Here is a 14,367-nt window from a genome sequence, read left to right on the forward strand (position 1 = left end):
GACCAGGTAAGGATGGCAGCTTCCTTCTGGAAAGGGCATTAGTGAACCAGATGGGTTTTTCTGACAATCGATTAATGGTCATCATTAGACTCTAAATTCACAAGTTTTTTTTTAATTGATTTCAAATCCTCCCATCTGCTGCAGCAGGCTTTGAACCCAGGTCTTCAGAACAGTATCTGGGGTTTTAGATTAATTGTCTCGCGACAATACCACTCGGCCAATACGTCCCCACATCGCTGTCCATCTGCACAGAGTGAACAGTGATTTTCTGGTTCATCAGAACTGGGTAATCACACATACGTTTGCTCAATGATTGCAGGAGTTGGATGTTGATTGGCAATTGACATCCATCTCCAAACCATGTATCCTGGGGTTTGTTTCTGGTGATGATTGGAAGCACCATCAGTCTTGTTATCTTTTGGGGATAAAAACAGTTTCAATTAGCTTTCTGTTAAATGCATGGCAATCAATTCTATCTCACAACTCTCAGGCAGATTAGTTTCTTTTGAAGGGCTCTCCATCTCCCCAACCTCCTCCATCCTCACCCCCAACAGTACAATAATCTCATAGAGTCTCTTTGTGACTATGAATGAGACAATCTGATCTGCTGCTTCTTTCCCTAATCCTGTGTCAAGTTGGATCTTAAACTCCCCTTACTGCAGTTGTGATCCTGCATCATTGTACAGTGTTGCTCGTATTTCATGTCTTGGTCTATCAGTGTTCATGATACTGCATGTAGTATATGGGGCCAACAATGTAGGAGTTTAGCTCTTTCCTTCCACCAACAGCAGTAGAATTGTACTCCAACAAAACTTACAGAATCACGGCCCCGCATATCCCCCAACTTACCTCTTACCATCAAACTAGAGTATCAATCCTCATTCAACTGAGAGAATTCAGGACGGCATGTCAGTCACAGCAGCATGAATACCTAAAAGTGAGGTGTTAACCTGATGAAGTTACCAAAGAGGACTACTTGTGTGCGTAACAGCATAAGCAGCAAGTAAGAGACAGAGTGAAGCAATCCGGGAAACAACAGAACAGATCTAAGATCTGCAGTCCAACAAAATCCAGTTGTGAATGAAGTCAGAGCACAGCTGGAGTTCTGAGAACAATTCTCTTCAAGATATTAACCAACAAGAATGTCAAACTGGATTAATTATCATAAAACTCAAGTCCTTTTGATATTCATATATTTACAATCAGTGTTCAATTCACCAAATGTAGCTGAAGGTAAAGATAATCTTCAAGTGATTGTAATAGTGGAGACATCTGAATCAGCAAATTAAAGCCTGTTGTGTTTAGATAGTAATAATTTTAAAGAGATTTTAAAAAGTAAGGTGACTTGAGTACAATGGAAGAAGTTGATTGGTGGGTAGCTGATAATGTTGTTTTAATCTGAAGTTAATTTAAGATTAGTTAACAAATAAACACATGGTATGGAATCCCAGCCCCATGGAGTGCACATCCAGTTCCATGTGGGAAAACCAGGACACTTCTTGTGTGAGCGACAACCACAAGAACACGGAGGTGACGTGGGAAATGTCAGGAACACTCGTTTGACCACAGTTAAAGTACTGCACACACTTCTGATACCTTTATTCCAGGGTTAATGTGATCACACCAGAGAGGGTACAGAGGTGATTGATCAAAATATTTCTACAATTGGAAAATTTCTGCTCTGAGGAAAGGTTGGATAGGCTGGGGATGATTTCCGAGGAGGATGAGGTGAGATTTAATTGAAGTGATAAAATGCTGAGGAATCCAGATCGAGTGGATAGGAAGGAGCTATTCATTAACTGAGAAGTCAGAAACTGGAGGATTTAGATTGAAATTAATTCCCAGAAAGAAGGGGAGGGGAGAATTCATTTCACTCGGAGATGGTGGGGAGCAGGAACTCATTGATGGGGTGGCAGGGGCCGTAACCAGCTTCACATTACAAGAAAAGGACATGGATGTAACTGAGATGCTGGAACATGCAGGGCTGCGGACTAAAGTCTGCAGAATGGGATCATTGTGATATATTTAATATTTCTCCAGAATATTAAACTCAAGTCCAATTTGATAATTTATGAACATCATCCGACCTGAATTCCAAATGTCAGAATACATTTATCAGAAAGTTACAGCACAGATCGAGGCCACTTGGCCTATCCTGCATGTATTGGCTGTAATAGAATGACCCAGGCTTTACAGCGTTCTGTACTCACCAATGAGAGCAACAATTTCAGATTGCATACTCTGCCCTCTATGTTGTTATAATCTGTTTTTTCAATGTATTTCTTTGACAGCTGCTCACCTTGTTTCCTGGTTTCTTTCCCAGTCCTAACTCCATTCCCCATGGCCTTGAGGGGCTACCATTTCTGCAATTTAATCTCTCCTGCCTTCCCCCATGTGACAGACTACCTTTTTGTCCTTGTCTCACCCCCACCTTGCTCACAACTTGTTACATTTCTGATGGTTCCCAGACCTCTGTGACTTCACTGCGCCCCCTGGGTCAGTGGCACGAGTTTTGAATTCTCTTCCTCATGAGATAATCGGAAATCTTTCTGGCTGCAGTTTCCCCCAGATTTTATTTTGAATAAAAAAGAGGATTTGCGTCAGAGTCAAGTATTTGTGAGCCTTCATCCACAATCCTGAGCACTTAGACATAATATGTGACCCTCCCACAGATGTGCAGGTTTGATGGATTGGCTGTGCAAACATGGCCTGTAGTGTGTAGGTTAGGTGGGTTGGGTTAGCCATGGTAAATGTTGGGTTATGGAGGTAGGGTGGGACAGTAGGTCATTGCAGACTTGATGGTCCGAATAGTCTCTTTGTGCGCCTAAGGGATTCTGTAATTCTAACTAGTTGTGATTGTTGTCACGTTTTCCTAAGTCCAGGTTCATTCAACTCAGATACACATACTGCCTTTTGTGTTTCTGTGGGTGCTCACTCAATCCTTTCCTTCTGTTTTACATCAATTTCACACTGTATGTGAGGGTGGGAATGAATGTGTAAACCGAAACCCGTCACAAGTCAGGAACTGTTTCTGCTACTAGCATCACTCAACAGGAAAATAAAGATTCAGTCACAAATCTGACAGAAACACAGAAGTTATAATCACCAGGAAAGGCTTAACAGCTTACAACTCTTTTCTTAAGAAAAGAGGCGGCTGAGAGACAACCTGGTACAAGTAGGAAGCTTTGTGTCTGTGTTTTCAGAGATTTGAGGTTGAAATCATTGGGTTGGAAGCATGTTTCATTGCCCCAGGTCATCAAAGGTGCTATCTAAATGTGCATCTTTCTTTCTGCCTATCTGTCTGAGTCAACAATCAGACGGATATGTTATTGTCTGACTGTTTTCCCAAATCCCTGATTGAATTTGCCTCCCCCCACAATCTCAGATGCCAGCTGCCTCTAGCCCACCCAAATGGACATGTTGAAGAGCATGACAGGAGAATGGATTGAAACCGAGTTCAATGCCAGAATGAAATAGGAAGAAGGAAATAAACGGGATTTTTGGATCCCAAGGGATACAGACTCCAGGATTAGTCCTTGTGGGCATTCCCGCAGTAACACGAGACAGCATTCCATGATGAGAGTTAAATCCGGGTGGCAGTAGAGGGAGGCACTGAACATGAGCAGGTTTAGTTCAAACACAGGAGGTTTGTTCAGTCACTAACAGTGTGTTAGACATGGGTGTGAAGTGAACAGTGAGGGGAAATGTTACCACAAGCTGCAGATGGATAACTTTCATTGGAACAGGAGGAAGCCATTCAGCCCTTCATGGCTGATTTGTGACCTTAGTTGCAATGTTCAAAACTCTCCAAACTCATCAGTAAACTCCTCTGCAACAGACAAGATCAATATTCAAAAACGAAACATCTGTAAATGCTGGGAAATCAGGAACAAAAACAGAAATTGCTGAAACAAAATCAGCAGATCTGGCAGCATCTGTGGAGAGTGAACCGTTGGGACCAGTGACCGGTCAGGTGACCAGCTGCAGCTGACCATTCTGCCTTTTCTGTAAGACTGGAACAGGTTCTGGTGCGAGGGGAATGAGACTGTCAATCAGAATAAAATCTGATTGACGTGCTCAATCAGAATAAAACACATTTTGGTCTTTCACTTTTAATTCAACTGCAAAAATTATTCATTATCATTTCAGAAATAAGATAATAGGCCAGAAATCAACTCTTCATGTCATGGTGTCTGAGAAACTGTTAATTCTGACCTGGTCCAGCCTACATGTGCATCTAGACACTGAATAACGTGGTTGACTCTGAACGATCTCTTGGGCAGTTAGAATGGATGACAAATGCTGCCCCAGCAAGTGATGCTATGATCTAATGAACAAACAAAACAAATCTGATCGCTGTGGTTAGTTGTGAACTCGCTGGTGTTATTGGAAGAGGACGAATGGGAAGGTTTATGGGGTAAAGGGAGAAGAATAGCATTCGGTGAGGTGATCCTTTGGAGAGCTGATGAGGCAATCAGCCTTCTTTTGCGCAGTGACAATTCTGTGAATATTTCATTCTGAGCCCTCTAAGGAAATATCAGGGTAGGGTTTGTAAAGAGGTCAGATTGAATGAGTGTCTCGGTGAACACAAGTGAGACACAAGTACAGAGAGGCTTTGGGATGGATTAAATTATATTTTATACATTTGCATAGTCATCAACATTACAGCAGTTAAAACTGGGAGTATAATTAGAGCAGCAAATAAATCTGAAACATTTATGCAGATAAAGGGAATGCTGGGTAAAGATACCGTAGTTAGTGCTTATTTTATTTCAGGCACAGCAGCCTAGGAGCACATCCTTCCTGTACCTATCCTCTCGAGCTCTTGAAGATTTTTGTTCATTGAAGTGTTTCATGTTTAGATACTCCAGAGAAGACAGCTTCAAGCTCCTCAATCTGTCCTGCCAGGGCAACGCTGCTGTTAGAATTCAATTCACTGGCATGTTACTGGCTTCTTCATGGACTGGAACTGGCAATTGAGACTGAAAGGTTACTGTATAAAATATCTTCAATGGTATTGCCAGACGTGAGTGGTTTTAGGACAATGACCTTGGCTTGCAGGCATTGAGTGTCAGAGCACTTCCTGTTGTGGGGCATCCTGTTTAGATTCAATCTAAACAGATTAACTATTAGAACTGACTTGCACTGGCTCCGTCAAAGTGGTCAGAGCATTATGGCTGTCATCGAAGCTGGTAACAAACTTCCCATGGGTTAAAAATCGTAAATGATAGAGTAGGTACGAGGTCTGATAACACTGTTGGAGTATCGATGTTGTTGTTAATCAGATTAACTCGGCAGGAGTTGACTGAATTTATATTGTCTCTTTCCGAATCTCAGGATGTCTTTCTGGGCAATAAGTCTCCACAAACAGCAATGTGACAAGGAGCAGGGATCATCTGTTTTGATTTAAATTGCTCTGTAGCATTGCTGCTTCACAGCATCAGGTACAAGGTTGGAGTCCAGCCTTGGTCAACAGCCTGGGTGGAGTTTGCACATTCTCCCCAGGATAGTGTGGGTCCACTACAGGTGCTCTGGTTTCCTCCCACAGTCCAAAGATTTGTGGGTGGATCAGTCATGCTAAATTGTCCATAGTGTCCAGGATTATGCAGACTCGGTGGATCAGCCATGGGAAATGCAGTGTTACAGGGGTGGAGTGCTCCAGATGGGATGCTCTTTGGTTAGTTGGTGGGGTTTGATGGATCAATGCTCTCCTTCCACATTGTAGGGATTTTATTCCATGATTGAGGATAAAGGCGACACAACAGGGTGTCCTTGGAGAAGGAGCATGTGGTGTGCATCAATTCTCCCGATGCCTTTAGATAGAGGTGGGCACTGCAGTGGATACAGTGCTTTATCTCCATCGCTGCCTCCTTACCCCCAACTCTACTTTGATTTGGTCCCTTCCCACTTTGTCATTTGTAATGGTTTGCTTTGCCTGTAAGGGGCGTTGTTTATAAATATTCAATTGGTTACATGGGTGGTTTACTGCTGGTGATTATATGTGAACCAAAATGGTGTAATGATGATGTTGATGGTGAGAAGGTTGCTCAGCTGTGTGAGAGAAATGGGGAATAAAGAATGCTTCACAGCTCACAGAATGAGAACTGAACATCAGTTAAATCAAACCAAAGGTTCTGACAGGGAGGGAATATTTCCCTGGAGCTTGAGTAACTGGAAAATGATGGTGTCCGGGAATAGACAGGATTTTGTTTTACAAGGCATTTGAAATTTTAAAAACTGTTATATTCAGATAGTTTCATTTCTTTTCTTTTAGTTTTATTTATTGTGGAATAAATAGCTACAATATTTTAAAATCAAATTCACAAACCTTGTGTTAAAGACAAATGTTAAATAAAATCCATCAAACCGTCCCTCACTGAAAACTGATGTGGACGTGCATTCGCCTGCAGAATCCCTTCCCTGCCTACTTCTTCCTACCCGGGCTCCATGGCTATATACATACCTGGGAGATAGCAGCAGGAGGCCATTCGGCCTTTCAATCCTGCTCCACCATTCAATGGGAATCAGCTGGCCATCCAGCTCAGTCTCCTGTTCCTGCTGTGTTCCAATCCCCTTTCATGACTTTACCTCGAAGAACGATATCTAAGTCCTCCTTTGGCTTCACTGCCTTTTGTTCCAGTGGTGTTGCGGTGTTACTGTGTAGGTGTAGGCAGGGGTAATGTGATGGTTCTGCCTTCTGGAGGACGCACTCAGCGTCCCTCATCATCCTGCAGTAACATCAACGGGGTTTCAGCAACTAAAGATAGAAACCGTTTCCAGGATATGGGCATCACTGGCTCAGCCAGTATTTATTCCCCATTTCTCGTTACCGTTGAGAAGGTGGTAGTGAGCTGCTGTCTTGAACCACTCACAGTCCGTTTGGCCCAGATAGACCGACAATGCTGGGAGGGAGAGTGTCGCTGGATTTTGTCCAAGTTATTCTCCATCTTTGGTTCTTCAAATGCTGGTTAACTTAATCACGATCTGCACATGATTTTGAGATTTCAGTCTGCAAATCTTCACCATCGAGCACCCTGTATAAAGGAATATGTACAGGTTAGAAATTCAGAGCAGACAATTCTAGCTTCTCTGGAATATCTTTTTCCCTTTCTTCCGCCAAAGCTGTAACGCTCCAGCTCTCTTACTCTCTCCCACCATTCTGCCTCTGCAGTCCCGAATGTACCCGCCGCCATTCTCATGGAGTTACTGGTAAACAGATCCATGCCACCAATTCCCGTCCCTGGTTAGACTCTGCACCCTTTCTGGGTTTAGTCCATTTCCCTTCAGTTGCTGCAAGTCAATAATGTAACAGCAGAATGAATCAAAAGGAAACAGAAAGGGAGGTGGCAGATCCTGGACAGAAGAGGAACCTTCAGTCTGGGAGAATGGGTCAGATCCTTCTTTGTTTCCCATTGGTTGATTCCCAGCATTATGACAAGTTGGGGATGGAACTTGGGCCCATGTGGGTATGGTGACACTTTGACCCCACCAACCTGTCAATACCAGAAGCTGATACGTTTCTCCTCCAGCCAATCACAATGTCAAATGCTTCCTGCTAATTGCTCCAAAGCACATGCTCCAAAATCCACCCATATTATGTACATGTGCAGTGCTGGGCTTCCCCGCACATGCGTGGTCCCTGCCTCAGGGATTGTGGGAGTTGTAGCCCCCATGAAGCCACTGAAGACATGTTTCTGATAGTGAATGAAAGGTGAGGGCTGGAGGGTGTTGTGTATAGGATCCCCATTCAGACACGGGCTGTTACTGGATTTTACTGAGACATCGGCTTCCACAACCTGATTTCTGACATAAGGAACATAGATTCAGACAATTGCGGGGTGGGGAGGTTAATAAGGGGTAGCAGATTTTAAGCAGATGTAGCTCAGTGGCTAGCACTGCTGCCTCACAGCGTCAGGGACCCAGATTTTATTTCAGCCAGAGGCGACTGTGTGGAGTTTATACGTTCTCAGCATGTCTGCGTGGGTTTCCTAGGGTGCTCGAACTTCCTCCTACAGTCCAAAGATGTGTAGATTAGATGGATTGCCTATGCTAAATTGCCCACAGTGTCCGTCTATGTGCCGGTTAGGCCATTAGCTATGGGAAATGCAGGGTTACCGGGATAGGGTGGGTCTGAATGGGATGCTCATCATAGGTTGGTGTGGACTCGTTGGATGAATACCCTGTTTCTGCACTATAGGAACTCTATTATATTCTCATGAAGAAGAATGAACTTGTCTCAATGTGTTGTGAATCTGGGGAATTCCTTATTCAAAATGCGGTGGTTGCCAGGACAATGAGCAGATTTAATGAAGAGATGCAGATGTTGAATTTGCAATGAGATGAAGGGTGAGAGAGAACAGGTGGGAAAATCCAGCTGAGACCGAGGTGAGCTCAATCATCATGGTATTAAATGATGGAGCTGGTTCGAAGGGCTGCATTGCTTCTCCTGTGCTCAGTGCTTATCTTCTTACGGTAATAACTGGAAAGCTGAATCCAAAAATCACCAACTTCACCAAAGGAGATTTTGAAAAATTCAGGATAGTCAGGTGGATTAGCTTTCCAAACTTAGGTAGTGAGGAAGCATATAGGAGATAATGATTTTGCAATTTTAAACTGAGGGGAGACAGTGATTTATGGTTTTAGACTGTGCAGTACATTCACACCGTCCAGAATACTCTGTTGTGAATATCTATCCTATACTTTACTACAAAGCCAAGGTCTTTGACAATGAAACGCAAAACACCCAGGAAACATCGCCTCACCTTGTAATCTGATAAAAGACTTCTGACAAATCTAGTTGAATTTAGAACACAGATGGAAAGCTGGAAGATTAGATCCAATCCCAAGATCCTGTGCTTAAACAAAGGAGACTACAATAGGATGAGGCAGGAGTTGGCTAATGTAAACTGGAAGCAAAGACTTTACCGTGGGAAAGTTGACGGACAGTGGGGGAAATACCAAAGCAATTTTTCGAAGTGCTCAGCAAAAGTATATAGCAGTGAAAAGGAAGGACTGTAGGAAAAGGAGTAATCTGCCATGAGTGGCTAAGGAAATAAGAGAGTCTATCAAATTGAAATAGAAGGCATACAAATTGGCAAAGACCAAGGAGAAACTAGGAGATTAGAAAAACTTTAAAGATCAACAGAAAGCTAGATGGGATTGGGGGAGAAAAGTGATGAGTAGCTATCCCCAGGGACGGAATAGCAGTTTACACTGCTGGAGGGGAACCTATTGTGTGGGGAACATATGGCCTCTGTAATTGTTGAAGTACTTAACTGTTACCATAGAGATAATCCTGACCAAGTTACAAATCACAGCACACTCCAAACGCTTGTATTCCCAAATAAACCTGTTGGACTATAACCTGGTGTTGTGTGATTTCGAAGTTTGTCCACCCCACCACCGGCTCCTCCACATCAGAATCCTGATAGATACCCCACTGAAACTGAAGCGTCTGTCAGATACTTGAGGGAGCCACAGGGGCGTGGGGGAGGGGTGTGCGTTTTAACCACAAAGTGTTGGGCTGAACTCGAATTTTTAACTGCCGTTGCCATGGAGATAATACTGAGAGACAGCGTCCATTCAAAACCACAAACCACAAAGGTATAAGAATGGGAGCGGCACATCGGACAGGCGGGGAGTTACCTGATGCTGCCTGGAGGTGTTCTGCATGTACACTATCCAGGTAACTGCCATGTCTCATCAACAAAGACTCAAAGACGACCTCTCAGAGTTCTGTGCCCAGTTATTCCTATCCAGCAGGGTTCAGGAATATGAGTACACAGCAGTAAGTCTTCACAGTGGAGGATACGAAGAACATGCCAGTAATTGATAAGGAAACTGAGGAAGGTGAGGACCTAGAAATAACCATTATCGTGAAAGAGTTAGAGCTGGGCAAGCTAATGGAGCTAAAGGTAGACAAGTCTCATTGCCCTGATGGAACACATCCCAGGATACCAACAGAGTTAGTGGGAGAAATAGCAGATGCACTTAGAGTTATAGCATCCTGCAGCAGAGACAGGCCCTTTGGCCCAAACTGGCCCATACTGACCAGAATGTCCATCCACGCTAACCCCATTTCCCTGCACTTGGCCCATTTGCTTCTGACCCTTTGCTATCCATGTAATTATCCAAATGTCTTTTACCTATTGTGAGTGTACCCACCTCAACCACTTCCACTGGCAGCTCATTCCATATACATACGACCCTCTGTGTAAAACAGTTGCCCCTCAGCTTCCCTTTTATTAGTTCCCCTCTAACCTTCAACTGACGCCATCCAGTCCTTGATTCCCTGGGAAAAAGACTGAATGCACTCACCTTACCCATGCCTCTCATGGTCTTATACACTTCTAGAAAAGTACCCCCTCAGTTTCCTCTGCTCTAAACAAAAAGATCCTCGCTTGTCCAACCTCTTCCTATTTCTCAGACCCCTGAGCCCTGGCAACATCCTTGTTCTGCACTTTTTACAGTTTAATAACTGAAACCTACACTGCATTCTTCATATTTCCAGTATTTCCCCATGGTGCTGGAACCGACGTGACAACGTCAATGGATTGCAATCCATGATCGAGAATGAACTCTTTTCTAACAATCCCGTTTTCATAGTGTTTCCCATGGTGCAGGTATCCTTGTGTCTTTCTGGTTGCATGGTTAATTAAAGACTTGTCCTTCTACAAAGCAAAGCTGTGGCTTACTTGTTCCTGGGAAACGTGCCATGATTTTTCAGACTTTCAAAATCAAATGAAACCTCTCTCCACACTAACATGGACTTGGCTGTACCTTAGTAATGTTTCCAGTCACACTGACATTTGAAATATTCGCCCACGGACAGAATACACAGCTTTCCTTCCACATGAAAAAGCCAATGATATTCAGATCGGCACGGATCAAGTAACTATCAGATCTGAACATGAAGTTCAATTTGAATTTCTCATCCACAAATCCACCCTTTCAGTACTCGACAACTGAGAAAACAACTCACCACGTTAATACAGGATGGATCTTTATAAGACAATTATAGTATTAAATTGTAGTTTCTTGTTCCCCAAAGTTTTAACTCTCAGTCAAACAATTTATTTCTTCTGTGAACTGAAATCCAAACCAATCTCCTCACTCCTTTCCTCCACGCCCAGTTCTCACACTCTTTCTCCTCTCTTTGAATTCACTTTCCTAGCTCTTCCTGCATACACTACTTCCTGCACACTCTGGCCAAATCCCGTCTTACTAAAATGAACCAAATTAGAACTCTAATTGCAGGCCCGTCCTTGTCGCTTTCCATAAAATCCCTGAATCTTCACAAAAGAGTTCTGATAACTTTTTGCAAAATGCTGCACCACTGATACTCTGATCACATGTCAGGGGGCCAGGAAACGGGCCACACCCCTGAGTCCTGCTCCCAGAGAGAGGAAGATGCCCATGACAGATTAATCCCTCACACCACAACCTCCTTCCCAGGCACTGTGCATACTCCCACAATTGGCCAGCACTGCACCCATACACTGGTCTCCTCTCCTACAGCACGTGCTCCCAATCAAACAGGAGCCTGGGTGATTGACAGCAGCTGCTGCCCAATATATCAAAATCCCTCCAGTTTGGAAACTGGCCCTTCGGCCAAACAAGTCCATAATGACCCTCCAAACAGTAACTTACACAGACCCATTCCCCGACCCGATATTTACCCCTGACTAATGTAACTAATACTATGGGCAATTTAGAATGGCCAATTCACCTGTCCTGCCCATCTTTGGATTGGGGGAGGAAACCGGAGCACCCGGAGGAAACCCGCTCAGACATGGGGAGAATGCACAAACTCTGGGTTTGGCTGGAATCGAAACCGGGTACCTGGTGCTGTGAGGCAGCAGTGCGAACCACTGAGCCGTCTCTATAGACGGGAAGGGGTGGGGCTGGAGAACTGGGGTAATGAGATTGTAAACAATGAATGAAGTTGGAGGACACTGGGGGATGGACATGTCAGTGAGCGACAGGAGCAGTGCAGCAGCAAGAGGGGATCCTGGACAAACTGAGCAATGGGAGAGTCTGACAGGAGAGAAACTACAGGAAGGTTCTGTTTGGAGGCTCAGGCAGGGACAGCTGGGAGACACGGTGGCACAGTGGTTAGCACTGCTGCCTCACAGCGCCAGAGACCCGGGTTCAATTCCTGACTCAGGCGACTGACTGTGTGGAGTTTGCACATTCTCCCCGTGTCTGCGTGGGTTTCCTCCGGGTGCTCCGGTTTCCTCCCACAGTCCAAAGATGTGCGGGTCAGGTGAATTGGCCATGCTAAATTGTCCATAGTGTTAGGTTAAAGGGGTAAATGTAGGGGAATGGGTGGGTTGCGCTTCGGTGGGTCGGTGTGGACTTGTTGGGCCGAAGGGCCTGTTTCCACACTAAGTAATCTAATCTAAACAGCTTTGTGCATGGGAAATCATGTCTCATGAATTTGACTCAGTTTTTTTGAAGAAGTAACAAAGAGGATTGCTGAGGTCAGAGCATGGACATGATCTACATGACTTCAGTAACGTGTTTGACAAGGTTCCTCATGGGAGACTGGTCAGCAAGGTTAGATCGCATGGAGTACAGAACTGGGTCGAAGGTAGAAGGCAGAGGGGGCTTTTCAGGCTGGAGGCTTGTGACCAATGGAGTGTCACAAGGATCGGTGCTGGATCCACTACTTTTCATCACTTATATCCATGATTTGGATGTGAACATAAGAGGTATTGTTAGTAAGTTTGCAGATGACACCAAAATGGGAGGTGTAGCAGACAGGGAAAAAGATTACCTCAGAGTACAAGGGGATCTGGATCAGAAGGGTGAATGGGGTGAGGAGTTCAGTTCAGAAAAATGCAAGCTGCTGCATTTTGGAAAAGCAAACTTTAGCAGGACTTATACAGTTTATAGTAAGTTCCAGGGGAGTGCTGCTAAACAAAGAGTCCTTGGAGTGCAGGTTCATAGTTCCTTGACAGTAGAGTAGCAAGTAGATAGGATAGTGAAGGCGGCAATTGGTCTGCTTGCCTTTTTTGGTCAGAGCATTGAGTGTAGCGGCTGGGAGGTCATATTGGGGCTGTACAGGACATTGATTTGGCAACTTTTGTAATATTCCATGCAATTCTGGTCTCCTTCCTATCAGATGGATGTTCTCAAACTTGAAAGGGGTCAGAAAAGAAGTAGAGGATGTTGCCAGGGTTGGATAGGCTGTTTTCCCTGGAGCGTCAGAGGCTGAACGGTGACCTGAAAGAGATTTTTAAAATCAGGCCGGGCATGGATAGGGTAAATAGACAAGATATTTTTCCTGCGGAGGGGGGAGTACAGAACTAGGGGACTGAGAAGGGAGGGTAGGCAGAGAGGGGGTGGGCGGAGGGTCAGAGAGGGTGGATGGATCGAGAGGGTTGGGACAGAAATGGGTGGGGACAGAGGGGGGATAGAGAGGGGAGGCACAGAAATGGATGGGGACAGAAAGCGGGATTAGAGAGGAGGGGAACAGACAGGGCGATCAGAGGGGGCGACCGACGGTTGGGGGGGCGACCGACAAAGAGGGGGAACAGACTGAGGGGGGGGGCAACCGATGGAGGGGGGTGAAGAAGACGGGTGTGCGACCGACAGGGGGGCGACTGACAGAGGTGGGACAGACCGAGGGGGCAAAAGATGGGGGGACAGACCGACAGATTGTGGGACAGACCAACGGGGGAGGGGCGACCGACGAGGTGGGGGGGCGACAAAGGACTGACCGACAGAGGGGGGGAACCATACAGAGTGGGGGGAGACGGGGGGAACAGAGAGGGGGAAGATGGAGAGTTATTTTATAGATCTACAACTCAACCCTGTTCGTATTTTCTCCTCCTCACCTTAATTTCCTCTGAAGGGCTCAGAACAACTGCATAGTTCCTGGAAAGTGGAGATTCAGGGAGATCAGGTGCTGAATGTTGCATTTGGGACACTGACCTTTAATGGAATGTGCTGGTCAATAAATGGACTCTGGTTTGATTCCACTGTCTGTGTGGTATTTGCACATTCTCCCCGTGTGTCTGCGTGGGCTTCCTCTGGGTGCTCTTAATTTCCTCCCACAATTCCAAAGACATGCACTTTAGATGGATTAGCTTTGGGTAATGGTAGGTTACAGAGTTAGGGTGGAATACTGTTCCGATGGTTGGTATGGTCTCATGGGCAGAAAGGCCTGCTTCCACACTGTGGGGATTCTGTCACTGAGATAGGGGTTAGGAGGTCACGTTGTGGCTGAGTAGGGCATTGGTGAGGCCAGTTTTAGGATACTGCATTCAATTGTGGTCTCCATGATTTCAGAAAGATGTTATCAGAATAGGACTCAACCTCTTAATGGCAAGTTCTTGGGAAGTGTTGACAAACAAACAGACC

At 45.0% G+C, this 14,367-nt stretch overlaps 1 long non-coding RNA gene across 1 annotated transcript in view; it reads right to left on the minus strand.

Annotated features, from left to right (window-relative positions):
- Positions 1–294: 294 nt before the first annotated feature.
- The window catches only part of LOC148137898 (uncharacterized), a 30,590-nt gene continuing 16,517 nt past the window's right edge, over positions 295–14,367 (minus strand). Inside the window, exons 4-5 of the long non-coding RNA XR_015754091.1 lie at positions 6,464–7,034; positions 295–415 (exon numbers count right to left, since the gene is read on the minus strand). This is a non-coding gene — a long non-coding RNA (uncharacterized LOC148137898). The remainder of the gene's footprint in view (positions 416–6,463; positions 7,035–14,367) is intronic.

This window comes from Chiloscyllium plagiosum, unplaced genomic scaffold (assembly GCF_037043375.1).
Source record: "Chiloscyllium plagiosum isolate Xiang-an unplaced genomic scaffold, Cpla_swu_hap1 HiC_scaffold_42, whole genome shotgun sequence".
Lineage (NCBI taxonomy): Eukaryota > Metazoa > Chordata > Chondrichthyes > Orectolobiformes > Hemiscylliidae > Chiloscyllium > Chiloscyllium plagiosum.